General features: G+C 34.9%; 1 long non-coding RNA gene across 4 annotated transcripts; it reads left to right on the forward strand.

Moving 5' to 3' along the window:
* The first annotated feature begins 14,922 nt into the window (after positions 1–14,922).
* LOC136203828 (uncharacterized) lies at positions 14,923–18,670 on the forward strand. 4 transcript variants are annotated; one of them, XR_010674990.1, is made up of 7 exons: positions 14,923–15,223; positions 15,316–15,448; positions 15,539–15,644; positions 16,280–16,435; positions 16,663–16,743; positions 17,229–17,396; positions 18,550–18,670. It is a non-coding gene; the product is annotated as an uncharacterized lncRNA (long non-coding RNA). The 4 variants fall into 4 exon arrangements; XR_010674991.1 differs by lacking the exon at positions 18,550–18,670 and adding an exon at positions 17,465–17,652; XR_010674992.1 differs by lacking the exon at positions 18,550–18,670 and having other exon boundaries at positions 16,641–16,743; positions 17,229–17,652.
* Positions 18,671–21,635: the final 2,965 nt, after the last annotated feature.

Consider the following 21,635-nt stretch of genomic DNA (forward strand, 5'->3'; position numbering starts at 1 on the left):
AAAAAAAGAAACAAAAAAGAGGAGAAATTATATTGTGTTCTTCACTTTCTTCTTTTTATTCTCTACTGCCCACATCTTCTCTTTATATTTCCATATTTCTTTACAAAAAAGGGACACCAAACCATGTATGTTTTCCATTCCAATTTACTAAAAAATATCAACTTCCTCCTGTGAAAAGAAAATGACCATGAGTACAAATATCAAACATGAATATATAATAAGGATACATCTTTCAACAAAAATCCAAAAACATAAAATTGTAGAACCTATTATTATAATTTAAATTTTTAGATCATCAAGAACCATATACTTGTGTGAATAAAGTCTATATAACTTCGATCATAAGGATCAATTTCTAGCCGTATAGCTTCGTAATAATTCTGTACAGCTTCTGCATAATTTCCTTCGGATTCAATAGCATATTCTGTTACACCTCTTATACCAAAAACGCCAAACGTCAAAATCAACCATCAATTTATTTTTACAGAAGTCCGATACAATCTACAATTTCGTATAGAAACCAATCGTAGTAGAGTTACCACCTGAATTGAATAACCTTTTGTCCAAATGTCTTCGATTTTCAGAATTCATCAAACATATGGGATTTTTTATTGTCATTTCATTTAGAGAAAGCTAAAATGGAAGAAATAGTGAGAAACGAAGAACAAAAAATATATTAATAGAAAGAAAGGAAAACTGGGAAGAATGAAATGAAAGATGGATAAATCTGATAAGTTTCGAAATTTCTTCTTCAATTCAAACGAATCCAAATCAATCCCACAAAGCTTCAAATCCACGAGGAGAAAGAATGAGAGATCGACATAGAGAAAGAGGAAATAAAAAAAACTAAGGTACAGAGATGTAAGGGAAAAATAAGAGAAAGAGAGGGAAAAGATATATGCTTACCATGGCAAATTAGAAATGGTGAGAGACGGAATCATGGTCTTGAGTGGTTATCGACGCCTCTGATGATCTGAAATTCAAATGCAAATGGTGTAGTTTCATGAGGAAAAAGGGAAGTGGAGAGGGCTGATCGTGGAAGAATGCAAGGTGAGGAGAGGGAGTTGAGGAGAGGTAGGCATATACGGTTATGTGTTACTGGGTTTGGGTCTAGGTTTTTTTTTTTTTTTTTTTTTTTTGAGAAAGTTAGGTTTTTTTTTTCTTGTGCCTCAATCAATTCAATTTAAATTGTACCACCATTAGAATAATTGTAACTAAAATTTATTTAATCATACATATATCATAATTTACTTTATTAAATTACATTAATATGATAAATTTATTTTTATTAAAATATAAATCTTATTCGGATATTTCAACATAAATATGAAGTATTTTAATTTTTAAGATTTTAAATAATTGAATATATCAATTTAGAAAAATTGGAGAAATTTATTTTATCCAATAAAATTTTAATAATTTTCTACCGGGGATAAGGTGCAAAAAGACCCCCTAACGTTTATAGGTAGGAGCAATTTTATTCCTAACGTCTAAAATGATGCAATTTTACCTCCAACTTTGGCAGCAAAGAGTAATTTTACCCCTAATGTTCTCAAGTTGAGTCAATTTTAGAAATAATTCATCAAACTGTGTTCTCGATCATGAATCTTGTCATTTACATTTCACGTGTGACTCATTTTATCACTAATTAGTGACAGATCATAAACATTAGATTAGACGTGTAAAAAAACAAAACAAAAACTATACTGTCTATTATTTCGCCGAATTAATAAATATTAACCTCCAATTCTATTATTAAACCATAAAAATATGATTTTTTTAAACGAACTCATATACAATTTGTGCAGAATAAGGAACAAAATATATGTTTTACAATAATGTTTGAAATTGACCAAACTTGTCAACATTAGTGGTAAAATTGCACAATTTTAGACATTAAAGATAAAATTGCACAATTTTAGACATTAAAGATAAAATTGCTCCTGACTGTAAACGTTATAGGTATTTTTGCACCTTATCCCATTTTCTACCTTACGTTTAACTCTACCTTACATTTAAATAAGATAACAATTTATCACTTTATTATATTCTCTTATAATGGTAACTTGTAATAGTAATTTAATATACCTAAAAAAAATAAAAGTCAGAATTTGAAGCAAGCTTAAATACTGAGCTGAAAAAACAATAATCAAAATAATAGATTTCACATTATATATAATAATAAAATATTTTTTAATATAAATAATATTGTATATATAAAATTTAAAACTTAATGTTCAATTTAGTTACATAGTAACTTAAATAATAATACGCACAAAGAATCATGGTATAAAATAAATATTCCACTGACGATATAAAATCGTCATCCACTAATATAATGGTGTCGATTATTATATGTTCTTGAAAACATATTAAAATATATGATAATTTCTAAATTGCGTTACTATAAAATAAAATATATAACACAATTTAAGTTGTCACGTTTTTTCTATTATATTTTTTAAAAAAATAGAAATATTCGCAAGAATTATTATTATATACGACAATTAAAATCATCATCAATTGACATAATGGTGACAATTTTAAATTACGTCACTATAAAATAAAATATATGATGTAATCTAAATTGTCACGCTCTTTATATTATATATTATGACAAATAGAAATCGTCGTAAAAATTATTATATAGAATAACAATATAAAATTGTCATCAAATGACATAGTTATGAAAATTGTTATTATATCGTCATAAAAACACTTCAAATGTCACGTCCGGGTCTAAATTTCTAGAATTTATACCTTGATAGTAATATATATTATAATTATTAGGTATATGATTTTTATTTGGTGTTATAGAAAAAGTTTGAAGTTAATTTGAGGGTTTTATATGTAAATTAAAAGTTTAGGATAATTTTTAAAGATTATAGAAAGATGGAGGATCAATCTTGATATTTACCATATTTGAGAGATCTATCTCAAATGTTCCAGCGGATGATCATGATCTATTATTTTCTTTCTTTTTCTTTTTATTTCTTTCATCTTTATCTGTTCATCATCGTTCATCGATCGTTTCTCCACCGTTTCATTGATTTACGAAGATTCGACCGTCCGAATCACTCAAAATTAAAACTATAGCATCCTTATGTATAGTTCTAAGTCCTAGTCGAAGAGTTTTTGAATTTCGGCAGTATTTGAAGGGAAATGGCTTAGACAGAGTTTAGAGGCGAATTGAACGGGTTTGTGGTCTTGAATTAGTAGCCAAGGTAAGTAACTATCAACTATATTTTGAGGTTTATGTATATAGATATATATATATAATCAAAGAAGTTTCAGAAATTGATATTTGAAGGTTCTGCAGGAATTTTATAAAATTGAGATTTTTCACGATCTTGCTTTTATTGTGAAATTACGGTTCAAATGAAGCTATTGATTATGTTTCTATCTAAATTTCAGATTTTAGTTGATTATGTTGATTTAAGACTTAATTTGGTTGATTTACATATATGTTTTTGGTTTTAATATATCTATATATTGAACAAAATGAATTTGATGATTTCTTACGAATTGTTTTTGGATTGAGAAATCTATTGCGGTTATTATTGTTATTATTTTGGATTGAAGTCCAAATATGATTTTTATCATACAAAAACGCAAATTGAAGCCAAATGATTTATGGTGATGAAATAGTTTGGAATTTGATTGTGAAAGGAAATTTGAGTACGTTATGATTTTATGATTTTATATCCATCGAGAGCTATCCGGATCGGTGGTTCCATATTTGAAGACCATGTTCAGTGAGGGACATGGCATGTGTACACAGTTTGAAGACCTATTGGGTATGGCAAAGAAGTGTTGGGTAAGACCATATGGGATAGGCAATGTTAAGAGACGTCTCGATTATATATGTGGTTATGGATTGATACTTAAGGGGAGAAACTCGAGGATGGATACAACCTTTTTAAGTTCATTTGGATTATGTTTTCCGTTATGATTGATTTTAATATAAGATTTTACGTTTGTTTGATTACGATTTGGTTTGATAAAACGTTTATTTGATTATAATATTTTATAAGGTTTTGAACTCAAGAATCGATATAAGATTATATATTTTTGGTTTTTGGTTCACTACTTTGACTATATTATGAACTTTGGTTTGAGTGTATTTTATAAGGTTTTGTTTAAATACCTTTTTAACGGTATATATGTAGCTATGTTCAGTAAGTTGATTTTTATAACTGATAGTTTCTTACTGAGATTTTTGTCTCACATTTTCAAATGTTTTAATGTTTTTAGGTGAGAAAGTACAGGATATTGAGAAGGTTACCGACCGTTTAGGCGGGGTTTGGAAGTTGGCTGCTTATTGTGAGAATTATGGTTAGAACTTTGGTAGTTCAATATATAATGATATTTGGATTAAATTAGAGACTCCTAAGTATTGATTATGATCTTTCTATTTCACGCCCGATGCCGATTGAGGTCATTTAGGGTCGGGTATGACATCAAATATATGATAATATAATTAATAATGTCACTATAAAATTAAATATATGACAAAATCAACATTGTCATCTTTCATTTTTATTAAATTTTGATGAATAAGAAATGTCATAAAATGGCTTTTTTTATCATGACGATATAATTGTCATTAATTGATTTTTTTTCATTGACAAATAGTTTTCCCTCCAATTTTTTAGTAGCATTTTTTGCCTCCAATTTTTTAAGTGACGATGTTTACTTTATCATCATCAAATGTCTTATATAGTGACAAAAATATATGTTAATGGAGACGCACATGAAATTTGTTATAAAAAAATAAAACTGGTGACAAAATCTAATTTTTGTCACAATTAGGCAATCATAAGTGACAAAATTTTGTGCGTAACATAAAAAAGTGTCATAAAAGGGCAACTTTTTTGTAGTGAAGCATGATACTGAAAAAAATAAACAAATGTGCTTCTAGAAATATGTAAAAGCATGGGACCGAAAAAAATAAACAAATGTACCAAAAATTTCTTGTATGGAACTATAGTCGGCTGGAAAACCCCTTTGAACACAATGGAATTGGACAGACCAATGTCAAAAGGCCCTCGAGAATTTCAAACAAGCAGCCATTGCAGACCCAATATTAGCCATTCGAAGTTCACACCGTTGTGTCAGATTTTGCTTTACAGGGAGTCATAATGCAAGAGGGTCGACCAATAAGTAGGAAGCTCAGTGACACAAAACGAAGATACTCTACTCATGAGAAAGAACTACTTGCAGTTGTGCATTGGCGCCACTATTTATTAGGATCCAAGTTCGTGGTGAAGATGGACAACTTAGCAGTCAGCCATTTTCTGACCCAACATCTATTGATTTCAAAGCAGGCTCAATGGTAAAACTTGTTAGCAGAATTCGACTTTGTACTAGAATATCACTCAGGGAAAACAAACCACATTGCTAATGCACTGAGTCGGAAGTCAGAACTAGCAGGGTTGACACAAATGGCTTCTTTATCCTGTAGCCAACTATATCCTCCTCATTGTGGCAACAAATCCGAGAGAACATGACAATTCTGAATCAGCAACGACTTGTTGTTAACAACTAAAGAAAGAGTTTATGTGCCAATTTGAGGAAGATATTGATGAAGGAATGTCATGGCACAGTATGGGCAGGTCATCCAGGATGGCATCATATGCTAGCTCTTCTCTAATGCAATTATTATTGGCCAAGGATGGAAGATGACGTGAGAGAATAGGACAAAAACCTGCCTGATTTGCCAACAAGATAAGGCAAAAATAATGAAACCTACAGGATTATTGCAACCTTTACCAGTGCCAAGATGACCATTGCAAAGTGTCTCCCTCGACTTTAACTCGAGCCTCCCTCGGGTGGGAGACTTTGACTCCATCTTGGTGGTTGATAGGTTTTCCAAATATGGGACTTTCATTCTGATGTTGAAGTGCTCGACCGCAGAAGTAACAACACAAGATTTCTTCAAGAATGTAGTGAAATATTGGGGGATCCCAAAGAGTATTGTCAGTGACAAGGATGGCCGTTTGTAGGAAGCTTCTGGTTTGAATGATTCTGGCTTGAGTATAGATCACACTCTTCAATGGCAGGTACGAATTCTCCCTTTGATTTCTTCTATAGGTAGAATTCGATCAACTCTTCATCGCTGGAGCTACACCTCTATGTATCTAGAATAATTTGGAAAATGTAATATCTGTATTTTTTATTTATTTATTAGCATTTGTAAGTTTAATTGAAGTAATAAATCCCAATAATAATCCATTTCTATTAGGTAATTTTATATCATGAATCCTATTAGTACATTATTTATCTATTTCATTTTTGGAAACACCATAAATGCATAGTTAAAAAAATGAATAATTGTATATCCCGAATCCTACCTACTACAACCTTACCTATTTCATTTTGTGTCTAAACTCTGACGTCTTTAGACAATATGTGGAATAATTGACGGAGATATGAGATAGTACAAAAAAGGGACCCACGTATGTAGAAATTATAATCAATGGCAAGAACACGAGAGCTTTGATTGATATAGCAGCCACTAATAATTTTATAGCAGATACTGAATCCTCCCGATTAGGCCTCCATGTATTGAGAGAGACAGGAAAGATTAAGGCCATCAACTCCCCAACTCAATCTATTATTCAAATGTCCCAACATGTACCTTGCAAGTTGGGACGTTGGATATGCACGATAGGGTTCACAGTGGCACTGATGGATGACTTCGATGTAGTATTGGTTGGATTTTCTGAAACAAAGCTTCACAGTCCCCATGGTGTCAGTAAGTTGTCTTCTTTTCATGAACCATGAGCTATATATGTATGTATCTAGTATAATTTGGAAAATGTAAGTTATATTATTGATTAGGAATTATAATTTTAATTCAAAGTAATAAATCTATTCTTATAAGGTAATAGTTTATATCCCGTATCCTTTCATTTTTAGAAACATCTAAAAGCATGATACTGAAATAAATAAATAAATGTGCTTCTAGAAACATGTAAAAGCATGGTACCGAAAAAAAAATAAACAAATGTATCAAAAATTTCTTGTATGGAACTATAGTCGGCTGGAAAACCCCTTTGAACACAATGGAATTGGATGAACAATGTCAAAAGGCCCTCGAGAGTTTCAAATAAGCAGCCATTGTAGACCCAATATTAGCCATTCCAGATATGGCCAAGCCATTCGTATTCACACCGATGTGTCATATTTTGCTTTACGGGGAGTCATAATGCAAGAGGATCGATCAACAGCGTTTGAAAGTAGGAAGCTCAGTGACACAAAACGAAGATACTCTACTCATGAGAAAGAACTACTTGGAGTTGTGCATTGGCGCCACTATTTATTGGGATCCGAGTTCGTGGTGAAGAATGTAACAACACAAGCTTTCTTCAAGAATGTAGTGAAATATTGGGGGATCCCAAAGAGTGTTGTTAGTGACAAGGATGGCCGTTTGTAGGAAGCTTATGGTTTGAATGATTTCGGTTCCTGGGGACAAGCCTCGATATGTCTACTAGTTATCATCCTCAGACTGATGGACAAACAACGTGATTTAATGAAATGCTGGAAGAGTACCTCCGCCACTTTGTCAATGCGAGTCAACGGAATTGGTCTTCTCTATTGGATGTGGTGCAATTCTGCTTTAATAGCTAAAAAGTTCTACTACTAATAAATCACCTTTTGAAATTGTTACAGGTCAACAGCCGTTGGTGCCTTATTCAGTTGACATGCTATATATGGCAAGAACCCAAAAGCATATTTATTTACTAAGGAGTGGAAACAGAATGAGGAGATTGCTAAGGCGCATTCGGCGAAAGCATCAACAATGATGAAGAAATGGGCAGATACAAGTCGTCGTCCCTAAGACTTCCAAATGGGAGACCTAGTCCTGGTGAAGCTCATATCTAAACAACTTTGTTGCCTATGTAACAGAGATAGAAGACTTGTGAGAAAGTATGAGGGACCACTCCAAATTCTAGCCAAAGTGGGACCCGTAGCTTATAAACTTGAATTACCACAGTGGATGTTAATCCATCAGATTTTCTACGTCAACAACTTGAAATAGTACCATCCAGAACCAGTAGATGATCTATGCAACAAATCAAATAGACATCCAATCAGGATTAGGATTTCTGACAGTAAGATTAGGGCAGAAAAGTTCTTAGAAGAAGAGAAGAATAGAGAAAGAAGAGAGAAGGTTGGAGAGAGATCGAGATAAACAGAGAAAAGAGAGAATATATAGAGAATTTAGAAGGAAGAAATAAAGATTTCATTAATCAATTGCATAATAAATTGGTACAGTACAATTCTCTTAAATAAGAAAATGGGAAAAGAAGAGTGTACTAGTCTTCCAAAATTCATGGCCCTAACAATTCTAACTTACCTTAAATCACCCTATTAATTCTAACCTACGACCTTAAATAAGAATAGGAAATATAACCTTCCTTAAATAAGAATAGGAAATATAGCAATTCGCTCTAAATAGGCGTAATTTGAATAATTGTGACAAGCTTTCACAACCCTGATGAGAAATATGCAATAATTGAACAGGTTATGGTAGACATCACAAACCAGGTGAGCCTTGATATCAACATATGAATGGTTATTTGCTCCTTTACAGTTTGTTTTTGGGCTTTGGCCTAGAGAGGCGACATCCTTGCAGAGGTCAATGGTAAGAGCCGGTGCAATTTTCACTAGAAAAGACTTTGTGACAGTCCATGGACTTGGTAAAAAGGTGTTCGTGAATGCAGTGGGATTTCTGCATGTCCGGCGTAAAAGATATACAAATTATTGGAAAGATATGTAGAAGAGAAGAAAGACTACCAGATGAGTATTCACATTTCTATCACTTTATCATAGTAATATTGCTACCCATCAATTTGATAAACACCAAAAACTGAGAAAAGGGATTCTTAAATTGGAAATCAAAGGGAATCAAAAGAGAGATACAACTATATAAATGGGGAAAAAATTGCATTTACCTCGCCAATTAGTAATAGGATTTCTGTTGCATCAGCGATTTGGTCTCGTGATAGGAGACTAGTGTTCAGGTATAATATAAGGTTTGGGAAAAAGGAACAGAACTATGAGTCTTCGTTAGGATTGGAAGTTGGAGAGGGAGGTGAAGCCTTTAGATCGCTAGAGATGTGTAATGCAATTTGTTGGACTAAAAGCTCAAACTGATAGTTATGATTCAATCATAAATTTTATAATATCACAAAAAGGCAATAGAGAAAAGGTATAAAGTGAAGAGGGAGAGAGCATAATGCAGATGAAAAGATGAGAGAAATATTTATCATCATTGTTATCATTAGATGAAAAGATGAGAGAAATATTTTATAATATCATGGTTAAACTTTAATTATGTCTTATGATATATAGTGCGTTACAAACATAACTACAAAAAACTTATTAAAGTTTTAATAACTAAGTTTTTTACATATAACCAAATTAAAGTTGACTTAACCGATTAAAGGTCTCAAGTAGAGAAAGAAATAAATAAATAAAAGTCATGAATTGGAAGTAATAAATATATAGTTTTTAGTTGCAACGTAATAGAAAGGGTCTCTTAATTTTTTGCAAAACTCTCTTTAATTAAACCAACGTTGTTTTTTTATCCATTTCAAATTCTAAACACATTTTTTAATGGAGTACATGAATTGGCAGAATCGGCGGACTTGCCGGATTCACCACCGATTCGAGTGTCATGTCCGCTTGAGGTATGATTTTTTTTCCGTTTTAGATTTATTATTATTATTGTTTTTTCAATTCTCCAGTTTTACAATTTTCATTTTTTCAGTTTAAAAAATATCAAATTATAATAACCTCATTTTATAAAAATTTTAAATGAGATAAATAAAAAACAAAGAGAGAATTATACGGGTTGAGTGGGTTAGACGAGTTATTAAGATGGTTTATGATAAACCATCAAATATAAAATTTATAACCCATTCAATCCATCTAACTCATTGTAACCCACTTAACACCATCTTTCATAGGTTGGATAGGTTGAAATTTGGTGGGTTAGAATAACCCAACCAATTTTGAACACTCTTAATGTTCTCAGTAGAAGTCTCAGAGGTTTGACCTTTAGCCTATTCTAGTTTTTTGGATGTTGAGGTGTGAGGAGATTGAGGTGAAGTGGGATGGAAGGTAAGAGTGGTATCTAGACCAGAAGGAGGATGATCAACAGTTGTGTCCTTTGAAGCTTGCTCAGATATTGAGGAGGTTTTGTTGAGCATAGGCTGTTGGCTCGGTATTGTTGCCCAAGTTGGGGTTCCAGTTGTTGGTGTTGGCATGTTCCCCTGAGTTAGGAACATAGGCTTGATTTTCTATGGATGGCTCAACAGCCAGATCTTGCTCAATAGGCACTAGGGCCGGCTCATGATCGTTTGAGGCCCTAGGCAAGATATAAATTGTAGGCTCTTTATACATAAATAAAATTTTAAAACTACAATTATTTATTGGGAAAAGTACAAAAATAAACCTTGTGGTTACACTCATTTTCGACAGCACCTACGTGGTTTAAAAATTTGCAAATTGGTACCATTGTTTCATTCTGTTAGCAAACATAGGCATTTTTATCTAACGGTGTTAAAATAGCTGAGTTGGCAATCAAAGTCAAAAGTTTAGAAGGGTATTTTTGTCCTTTCATTTATTCTATATTTTATAATTTATTATAATCTTAAAATTTTAAATCTCACCCAATAGGTCACTGACACCTAACATTTTCCTGTTGGGCTTATGGAGACTAAAATATATAGGCCCAACTGCAGCGATCCAACTGGGTAAACAATGTAACCTCTTTCTCTGGACGATTAGGGTTTCAGACGGTTAGGGTTTCAGGAGTATAAATGTAACCTCTTTCTCTGTAATTCATATCTCATTCATTATAGTAAATATCCTAGCTTGGTAGTGCCCCCAGACGTAGTCATTCATATTGAGTTGCGAACTGGGTAAACAATTCGTGTGTGTTTGCTTATTTTCGTTTATCGTAATTTCAATTATTCATATTGATTTTCTATGGATGTGATTCATATGTTCATATTGCTCCCCTTGAGAAAAGTAAGTTAGATGCGAAGTCTGTTAAATGTACGTTCATTGGATACGGTGGTGATGATTTCGGATATCGGTTCTGGGATAGTCAGAACAAGAAGATTATTCGCAGTCGGGATGTTGTTTTTAATGAGCAGATGATGTACAAGGATAGTCTGGGAGCATCTGATACTGCTGATTCAGAACCTGAGGTCGTGGACCTAGACATCACGAATTCTGGTGGGAGCAAAGAGGTAGTTATGGAGGAGGCAACTGTGGAGGAGGTAGTTGTGGAGGAGGTAGGAGAACCCCAAACTCCATCGGTTACACTACGCAGATCCACCAGAGAGCGTAGAGCACCTGACAGGTACATGCCTACAAGCAACTACATGTTGCTGACAGATAGTGGTGAACCAAAAAGCTACTTGGAGGCATCTCGTGGAGAGGATGCGAGCAAGTGGAGGCTTGCAATAGATGATGAGATGGATTCCTTGATGACCAATGGAACCTGGGAACTTGTTGAGCTTCCAAAGGGTAAGAAGGCTCTACTAAACAGGTGGATTTTCAGAATCAAAGAAGAGGCTGATGGTAGCAAACACTACAAGGCAAGGCTGGTCGTGAAAGGCTTTCAGCAGAGGTACGGCATAGATTATACTGACGTTTTTGCTCTAGTGGTGAAGCTGGCTACTATTCGTTTACTGTTGAGTATGGTAGCTGCAGAAGATTTGGAGCTGCAGCAAATGGATGTAAAAACGGCATTTCTTCATGGGGACTTAGATGAAGACATCTAAAATGATTGGTATGAACTGATTGGTTAGATATAACTATTTACGAAGTTAGGACTCATAGAGTTTATGTATGAATGATCATTAAGCATGTGGCTGATTAGGCATACTCTAAAGCTTTGAATGTTCATTGTGATTGGCAATACTCTAACACCTATGAGTTATACTGCTAGAAGTGATTGATATGTGTATGTCTATGAAACATGTTTATGTTTGATGTTCTGTTTAGGAAGCTAGACTGATTGAGTATGTGTACGAATGTTCATTTGGGAATGTAGCTGATTAGTTACATGTATGATGTTGTTGTGATTGGCCATACTCTTATGCTATGAATGTTCATTGAGTGAAATAATGTTCATGCCTACAACATATGGTTTGTGAAGCATAGTCATATGGTCAACCTAAATTTCCATTACTATGTATCATGTCACTTGGCTTGTTATGCTTATGGAAAAGTATTTAACATAGTGATGAAGTTTTATGATTCTAACAACACAAGTTTATGACTAAGCTTGTGGTGACAGTATCATACACTTCATCACCATGCTAACTTCATCACGAACTGTATAATCCAAGTGGTAGGTACATAGTGGTGCCTTTATGATGCTATGAGCACAAGTTTTAGACATGCACGAATAAGTTGTCTATTTGTTATAGCATGTTAGGCATACTCTTAAAGTTGAAAATGTTATGAATAAGTAAGGAATAAACATGCACGAATAAGTTGTCTACTTGATATTCTGTTTAGGAAGCTAGATGGATTGAGTATGTGTATGAATGTTCATTAGGCATGTAGCTGATTAGGCATACTCTTAAAGCTGAAAATGTTATGAACTCGCCTGATTCCTTTTTATTTTAACATGAGTTATGCTGATGAGATAGGTTTACAATATACCTTCCACTTGGCTTGTTATCTGATTGAAACCATTCAGAATGGTGATGGGGGTTCGATGCTATCAACATAAGTTATGAACCTGTGGCTAGAGCATCGTAGACTTCATCATCGTGCTCACTTTTCAGCAAGTACAATCCAAGTGGCAAGTATCTTGTAAAGGATTATTTATTTGCATTGCTATGAATGTTCATTTTGGCATGTAGATATGAATGTCCATTGTGATATGGGAATACTCTTATACCTACGAGCTATGTTGTATGTGTATGTGTCTATGTATGAAGCATGTTGGCTTGTTTTATATTCTGTTTAGAAAGTAGAACTGATTCAGTTTGTGTATGAATGTTTATTGGGCATGTAACATGTTATGTGTCACTTGAATACACATATGTTTTATATCAATTTAGGAATAGACATAAATGAATAAGTTGACTACTTGTTATAGCATGTTATGTGTCACTTGAATATACATATGTCTACTTGAATAAGTTGTCTACTTTGGATTGCCTATCAAAAAATGATAGCGTGTAAGGGGGGCATTATGATGTGACATGCGAATAGCGTACAAGGGGGGCGTGATGCGCGAATAGCAACAAAGGAGATTTGGATACTAAAGAAACAGTGGAGCTGGATGGTGTCGAGTACTCGACAGGCGTAGAGCCAACATTGAAGATCAGATTGATTACCAAGTAGATTTGTAATCAGTAATCATTTTGTTCTTCAAGAATGGCTCTATGCCCATCCAGTAGTCCACACCATCCAGCTCAGTGTTTCTTTGGCATCCAAATCTCCTTTCTATTTGCATATCATGCCCCCCTTGCATGCTTATGACGTGCAGATGGTAACCAAGGATATCTGGATGCTGAACAACCATTAGAGTTAGATGGTGTCGAATACTGGCGAGGCATGAAGCCAACATTGAAGATCAGATTGATTACCAAGTAGATTTGTAATCAGTAATCATTCTGTTCGTCAAGATTGGCTCTATGCCCATCCAGTAGTCCACACCATCCAACTCAATGTGTGTTTAGCATCCAAATCTCCTTGCTATTCGCACATCACGCCCCCCTATACGCTATTCACACGTCACATCATCATGCCCCCTTGTTTGCTATTTGCACATCATCATTCCCCTGCATGCTCTTCAGTCCATCTCTTGGAAGTTGCTACATAACCTGCCCTATTGTTGATGTATCGTTCAACAATTCGCTCTCGGCTAGGAAATGGCCCCTCAATGAAGGGCTCTATCAGCAGTCCATAAATATTCCACAGCAGCTATAAAATGCATAGATAAATTAAATTAGACCCCAAACATGAATAGATAAATTAGATCCCAAACATAGGCAAATGCATAGATTTATAGCATCATCTTACCGTGGCAATAAGATAAGAAGGGCGATCAAGTAGTCGGGGCATAGATACATGCCCCAATGGACCGATATTAGGATGATAAATTTTGGTCCTGAATATGACATGCGAACAATAGTAATGTCATGAGTGTATTTGCATATATATGAACTAATTTCTGTGTGTTAATAACTTCATGAATGTTCTTACAACTGGAGGTGTGGAGGGGAAATCGACAGAGAAGTCCATATGGACTATGAATACACCTCCTTCATAAGGGGTGTTTGGAGGGCCCTTCATCATGGCAGTCCATTGCCAACGGTCAGGACCTGCATATATATTGATAAGGCACCTGGGTGCCTCAGACCGGAGTAGGGAAATCTGCAACTCAACACAACGATAAAGGTTCTTTATATGTCTATCAATGCTCGATATAACTAGAGTAAGTATAGTGTTGGGTTATGGACTCTTGAGAATTGTTAAAAACTTCATATTTATAATGTGGATGGGTAAGTGAAGGGTCTCAGAAGCACTAGTGGAAAAATGACCATTTGGATCGACGCATTTGCATCGGCCGTTACAAAATACGATGCAAAAGGCCCATTTGCATCGGCCCTTTATTTAGGACCGGTGCAAATGCTATGACAATTAGTATTTGCATCGACCCTTAACAGTGACCGATGCAAATAAACGTATTATTTGCATCGGCCGTTTTAAAAGGGCCGATGCAAATATCAATTGAATTATTTGCATCAGCCCTTTAATGAGTGCCGATGCAAATAACTGCATTATTTGCATCGCCCTTTAAAAGGCGATGCAAATAGTGTTAATATAAAATTTGGATCTTAGGGTTAATGTACTTATTTGTAACCGCCTCCCATCTCCCTCTTCTCCTTCTCAAAGACGGAAACTCATCTCCCTTCCATGGCTGCCTTCTCCACCTCCGACTGGCTCATTTCTCTTCTTCGTTCTTCTTCTCATCTTCCCTATTCTTCAAATGGATGCTGCTAAACTCACCGAGCTCAAGGATTTTATCCATTGCTGTAAATATGATCCTTATTCCTGCTCAACGATCCTTCCCTTTCCTTCTTCTATAACTATATCACTAGGTGGTTATCCATATTATTCATTATTTGGTTATTTTGTTTTTTGGTTTCACCTTTCACTCAGTTCCAGTTCACAATCGGTACTTATTTCTCACCAATTCTTTCATGTTTTCAATTAATTTGCAAATTAATTTTCTTTTAATTTGTGTTTATGTCGTGGTTAAAATTCTAGAGTCTAGACATCCCAACGAGAAATTTCTCAGAGACTCTCGAATTTTATAGGAGATCAGAGCGAAAAATGACTGCGAGTCAAAGGTAGATGGGTTTTGAGTTCGAAGTCGAATTGCACAAGTGAAAATGTGCAAGTGAGTTTGATTTATTTCGGTTTTGATTTGTATTGAAATGTTGGACCTAGAAGCATTTTATGATTAAATCTACATTTTGTTGAAATGCAGTCTCTGTTCTTTCTTTTCTTATTTTGAAAGTGAGATGGCTCGTACTAAGCAAATTGCTTGTAAATCCACTGGTGGAAAGGCTCCGAGGAAGCAGCTCGCATCAAAGGTGTGTGTTAGATGCTTAATTTAAATTAGTAAAGGGGAATCATTTATCAAAATTGTTTTTCTTTTGCTGAATCTAGGGTTGTAGGAATTGTTTATTGTTGTATTTCAATACTTGTATACTTATGTGAATAAAAATTTCATATAGGTACATATGTATGCATGTCATTGTTAACGTTAAAGTCCTATTTTGTAGGAGTTGTTTTACTTTATTGTTAATAAGTTGCCTAGTCAGTAGGGAGTCCTATTTTAAAGGCTAGTGCAGATAGTTTTTTTTAATTCTGTTTTGCTTGGGAATCTTCATGTATGTGCTGCTATTTTTTCTCTACTTTCTGTTTTGTAAGGCTTTTAAATAGCCATTGTTTCAAGTGGAATAAACAAGCTGATTATCCCAAACATTAAGCTTTCAGTTTATGCTTAACAAACATTACATTCTGTTCATATGAACTTTGTAGCAATTTGAGAATTTTGAGGAGCATTTTGATGGAACATAGCTGAAATAAACTAAAAGCAATAGTGGAGAATAATTAAACAAAAACACCTAAGTTTCCAAAGTACAATTTTACCTAGCAAAGAATGTAATGAAAATAATTGCTTAACAACCATTGATTATTTAATTTAGTTATGCTAATGTGGTAGGCATCACTTAAGATGTTGAAAGTGGAAGATAAACTATCAAAAGGATGGGGTGGTGAGAATGCTTATCATGTGAAGGGATACCACTATTTATTAGTTCATGAAGATTAAAACATTTCCAGGGCTCCACCAGCAGTAAAGGTTACAACCCTTACAAAGGTAAAGCACATTTTGCATAATATTTAAGTACTTGTCATTTTAGCGTATGCAGAACATTTGCTGTCTCCATATTTTGAGAACTCCCTCTTTTGTAATGAAGTAAATAATTTGGAGAACATGTGAAATGTGAGATTGTGAATAATATGAGGATGACTTGTGTAAATATATGTCTATCATTCTCTTCAAAGTTTGGTTTGTCACTCAGGCTTTCGTGGGATCTATTTCAGTGGTTTGATTGCAGATGCAGTTGGGCGGCGCAGGACATTTTAGCCGTGTGCTTTGCCGATGATAATATGGGCTATAATGAGGTATGTTCTCATGGGCTCATACTTCTTATCTGCTCAAATTTGATACAACTTGAGTTTTCATAAAATGATGTTTGGTATATATATAATTGATTTTCACTCAATATTGAATGTCTTCTTGTTAAAAGGATTTGGGTCTTCCTACTATACAGATTCATATTTGTATGGTTGTTTGAATCTTCTCTGTAAGTTCTATAGTCAAAACCAAGCATGAAATTAGATGATATTTCTTATCTTAGTACACTTCATGTTGGAATGACAAGTAGTTGGCTCCAACTTATAAGGAAGAATATTTTATAGCATTTGGATTGGTTTGTTTTTATAACTTTTGCCTGTTTGCTGCTGTTCATCTTGGTTTAACAGTCTTATATGAATGACAAACAAATCTTATTGCTTCAACAGCTCCTGCATATTCATCACTATCCAGTTTTCTGTATGTATCATATTTATTCTGTCTTTTATGGAGCTATACAAACATAATGGTGCAGTGCCATGACAAAGGATCTATGAGGCATGCATTTAGGAAGATTGTTCGTTGGAACAGGAATGGTATTGGCCCTCCGATTGTAGCTCTCTATGTGTCAGAGGTATAAAGGGCGGCCCGGTGCATTACGCGTCCCCGCTAAGCGAGGGTCCGGGGAGGGGTCCTCTCAGAGGTATAAGTACTGATTAATTCTATCAAAAAATAAGTACTGATTAATTTGTTTATTGATGTTTTATTAAGGTAGATGCAGAAAAGAGCAGAGCAAAATGGGATAATGTAAATCAAGAGAAATATATGGAAATACGAGAGGAAAGAAGCTTTATATGGTTCTAGAAAAGGCTAATAAAACACTTCTTTATGCCTCTGATGTTTTTCACTGTAATTTTCAGAATTGTATATTGATTTCTTATTAATATTCTTTTGAACACAACTGGTACGTTTTAACTAAAATTATCCTCACTAAAATTTCCAAATTACAATTTTTGTATTAATTTGTCTCTGCTTACGTTTCCCTTATGCACTGTATTCTCAATTCCAAAACTAACATTCTGTTTTGGAACAAACTATCAATTACATGAATGCTAGTATAAATTGGCCTGTGCCTCTCTAGTTCTTTTATTATTAATCTTGTCTCTCTGCAAGTCCTGAACTTGTTTGTGTAGTTTAATTTTGGGTCCCAAAGTTTAACGTGTCAAGTTTTTCTAGGTTGAAGTTTCTGATGGTCCTTATTTATCTAGTTTACTCTATATCATGGCACCATCATCTGAGTGATTGGTTTACATTTTCAATATGCAATAATCGTTATTTCAATGTTGATGATTAATTCTAAAATATTGTTGAATGTTGATGATTAATTCTAAAATATTGTTAGATAAGATGTAATGTAATATTATGAATTTCAGAGCTCCATTCAATAAATAAAAAAAATTATTCGGAAAAAGGGTCATTTGCATCGGCCCTTTAAAATGTGCGACGCAAATGGTTAAAGCATTTGCGTCGGCCCTTTAAAAAGACCGATGCAAATGAGACTGCATTTGCATCGGCCGTTTAAAAGGGCCGATGCAAATGAGACTGCATTTGTGTCGGCCCTTTTAAAGTACCGATGCAAATGCGGTCTCATTTGCATCGGCCCTTTGAAATGGCCGATGTAATTGCTTCAATCATTTGCATCAGCCACCGGCTGATGAAAACTCATTAAATTTGCATCGAGGGCTTTTGCATCACCTAAAGGCCGATGCAAATGGCCCTAAATGGACGATGCAAATGATGTTTTTTCCACTATCTATATACGGTACGTAATTAATGAGCATCATTTGGTTTTGCAGATATCAAGACTTGGGGATTCTAGGAAATAATGACTTAGATATGCATGTAGATCAAGTTGGATTTGGCTTCCAATCAACACCACCACGCCTCTTGAAAGATTGACAGATTGACAAATTTGGAGATGTACATTGCTTATTGTTTTTAGATGATTACATTCAGAAATTTGTCTAGTTCAAATGTAAAAAGATTATAAGCATTAGTCTCTAATATATTTAAAATCATAGTTCATTTGATTATTGTGTTGGTCCCTTATAACGTGACAAGTTTAGTTCCAAGAGAGGGATAGGAACTATTTAAAATTTTATCCGTTTAGGCTGACTTCTTTTCTTAAGAAAAGGTTTACAAAGCGGCACTAAGTAATTCTAAGACACAAGCTTAGTCAACTTGTGACTAAGTCTTTTTCTTTCGTTGAGTCAGGAGATAGCACTTAGAGTCTATTCCTGAACTCAGCTTCTTAGTGCACTTAAATCAGTGTGAGTTTGTTACTTAGTCAGTTTTATAGCAAGCAATATGTAAAGGAGTTTAAGGGTTAGAAATATGTTACTCAGCAGACATATCCTGGTTCGGCCTCTCCGCCTACGTCCAGTCCCCGAAACTCGTCCGAGCTTTTTTAATTCTCTACTGAGCTCTTTAAAGGTAGAGCACGAAACCTTTTACAATAGAAGCTGAGTATACAAGAGTACCTTCCTCTATACCTCTACTCACTCCTATATCTACCGTTGAGTACTATAACTGAGTACTCAGCCTCTCCTTTCTATTCTTCTAGAGATGATAAAGTGTTTGTCGTAAACAACAATTGCTAAGACACTTTAGATGATTGAAAATCACTCTAGACTTTTACACAATAATTTGGAAATTGGTGTAAGGTTTTTGCTTTGCTTTTCTCACAGAACTTCAAGTATGAATTTGGACAGCGTTTCGGCTAATTGAAGATCTGCATCGATTGAAGCAAATGAGAGGCCTTTATATAGTGACACTTGAGGCACCGGTCATTTCGAATTTCGAAATAACCGTTGGAGGGAAACGGCTTTCTGTTGTTGTCACTTAGTACGCGCTCAGTGTCGTTGGCCAATGAGATTCTTGCATCTTCTGTCCACGGCAGTGCTCGGCAGCTTTTCGTTTGGCAAACATAATTTTTCGACATTTTTGGCAAAGTCTTCCAGACAGCTTCCTGCGCCTTCTGAACTTTACCCAAAGTAGAAATACTTTGTCTAGAAGTTGGTTCTTGTCTGCCGCTGTCCTGACTGCTTGTCGCTTAACTCAGCAGCTTTCTCTTGAAGCTTTTGCTGGAAGGCTTCTCGTTCCTTCTTCATGCTGAGTCGTCGTTTTGCTTGATACGACTTCGTTTCGTCTTCTTGGGCCGTGAGGTCTTGATTATGTTGACTTGGGCTTGACTTCCACTCATGGGCTTTTAGACTTTATATCTTAATGTCTTATAGATAAAAAAACTCAACATTGAACAAACACATTAGTATAAATAAATCAAAGCATTTAAATTTAATGTGTTAGAATATTTTTTATCAATTACTTAAATAATTTTGTCAAATCAAAATCATGTGGAAAGGTGTTTCAACAAACTCCCCCATTTGGATGTTGGCAAAAATATTCAGTCAAGAACTCAGTGTTGAGCTCCCCTATGATAGTTGACCTTATATTACTCAGTATGCTCCCCTGTAAGGGTTGAGCGGCTGACTTAGATTTACTCTAAACATTTCAAGGTTTAATCAAGTAAGTCTAAGGTCAGTTTTCAGAATTAGGTCAGCTCATGGAACATATTCTTTTTAACTCAGTTTATGCGGAAGATTTAGATATCAGAGAGCGCTGAGTTTTTCTTTGTTCAATGTGTTTAAGAAGACATATAAAAGAGGTCAACATCTTGATCAACACAGCATACAGTCATAAAGCAATGTAGACAAATAACATAGTTGATTTAGAGAAGATGCGTTTAACTATTCAATACAAAACATAAGTTAGCATCACGTAAGATTGGTTAATTTTAAAGGATAGATGCATGCATAGTTTTGTATTCAGGTGGTCAGCACAACAAAAATACATAAGGGAAAGACTACAAGTTTTAACAAAATGAAATCTAGTCAATCATAGTCAAGCTATTTCTTCTTGTAGTTGAGTTGGGCTTCATGCTCTTTAGCTTTACCCTTTCCCTTTTGTTTTTGCTGACTACCTGAAGCTTCTTCTAAATGTTGGGTTCTTTGAGCTTGTACTTTCTCCCCCATTTTGCCACCATCATCAGGAGGAGGAATGAAAGTGTCTTCAATGGCAGCTTGAGTTAGACGTTTAGAGAATGCCTTAAGCTTTCGTGTGCTTTCATTTATGCCGTCAAAAATTGGAACACCATCATCCAGAATAGGACGTGGAATACTGATAGCTGCATCACTCAGCATACTCAGAATATATGCTTGAGACTTTCCAACCCAGTGTATGCTGTTAGTGAGCATTGCAAAAGCTTGATGAAACATCTTCAGCAAAGACGAATCAAAATACTGACGCTGAGCATTGGTGTGTCGCACGTGGTTGAAAGTAACTCGAGAATACTTCAGGATTTCGTTTGTTTTGAGCTGGTCAGTTTCCATCTCTTCCTTGCTTAAGTTTAGCAGACGCACAGCCTCACTAATTTGCTCAATGGAGCATTGGGAGGAGGAAGAGATTTGGTGATTGGTTTTCTCCTGCTCAGTATGAAGCTGGTTGAATAGTTGATGAACTTCGGCAGAAGTTGCATACGTTGTGTTCGCAGCTGACAATTGATGAAATTGACCCTGTAGAGAGTTCATGTGATCAACCATGGTCAGCTGGAGTTCGGCCAGCTTCGTTATAGAGTCCTGCCTGGGCTGTTGAGATTGTAATGAAGTCATGACACTCAGAAGATCCTTCAGACCTTTGATCTCAGTAAGAAGCTGAGTGACAGACGAAAGCTGAGTTGGCTCAACATTAATAGACCCAGCGACATCGGCGTTTGTTTGATGAAGGTCCTGGAGAAGGGCTTGAGCTGAGTCAATGATTCTTCGACCAGACTCAGAGGCAGTAAGATAACTGAAGGATCCATCATTTGTTGGCACAGATGCCGGAG

This window comes from Euphorbia lathyris, chromosome 8 (assembly GCF_963576675.1).
Source record: "Euphorbia lathyris chromosome 8, ddEupLath1.1, whole genome shotgun sequence".
In the NCBI taxonomy this organism is placed as follows: Eukaryota; Viridiplantae; Streptophyta; class Magnoliopsida; order Malpighiales; family Euphorbiaceae; genus Euphorbia; species Euphorbia lathyris.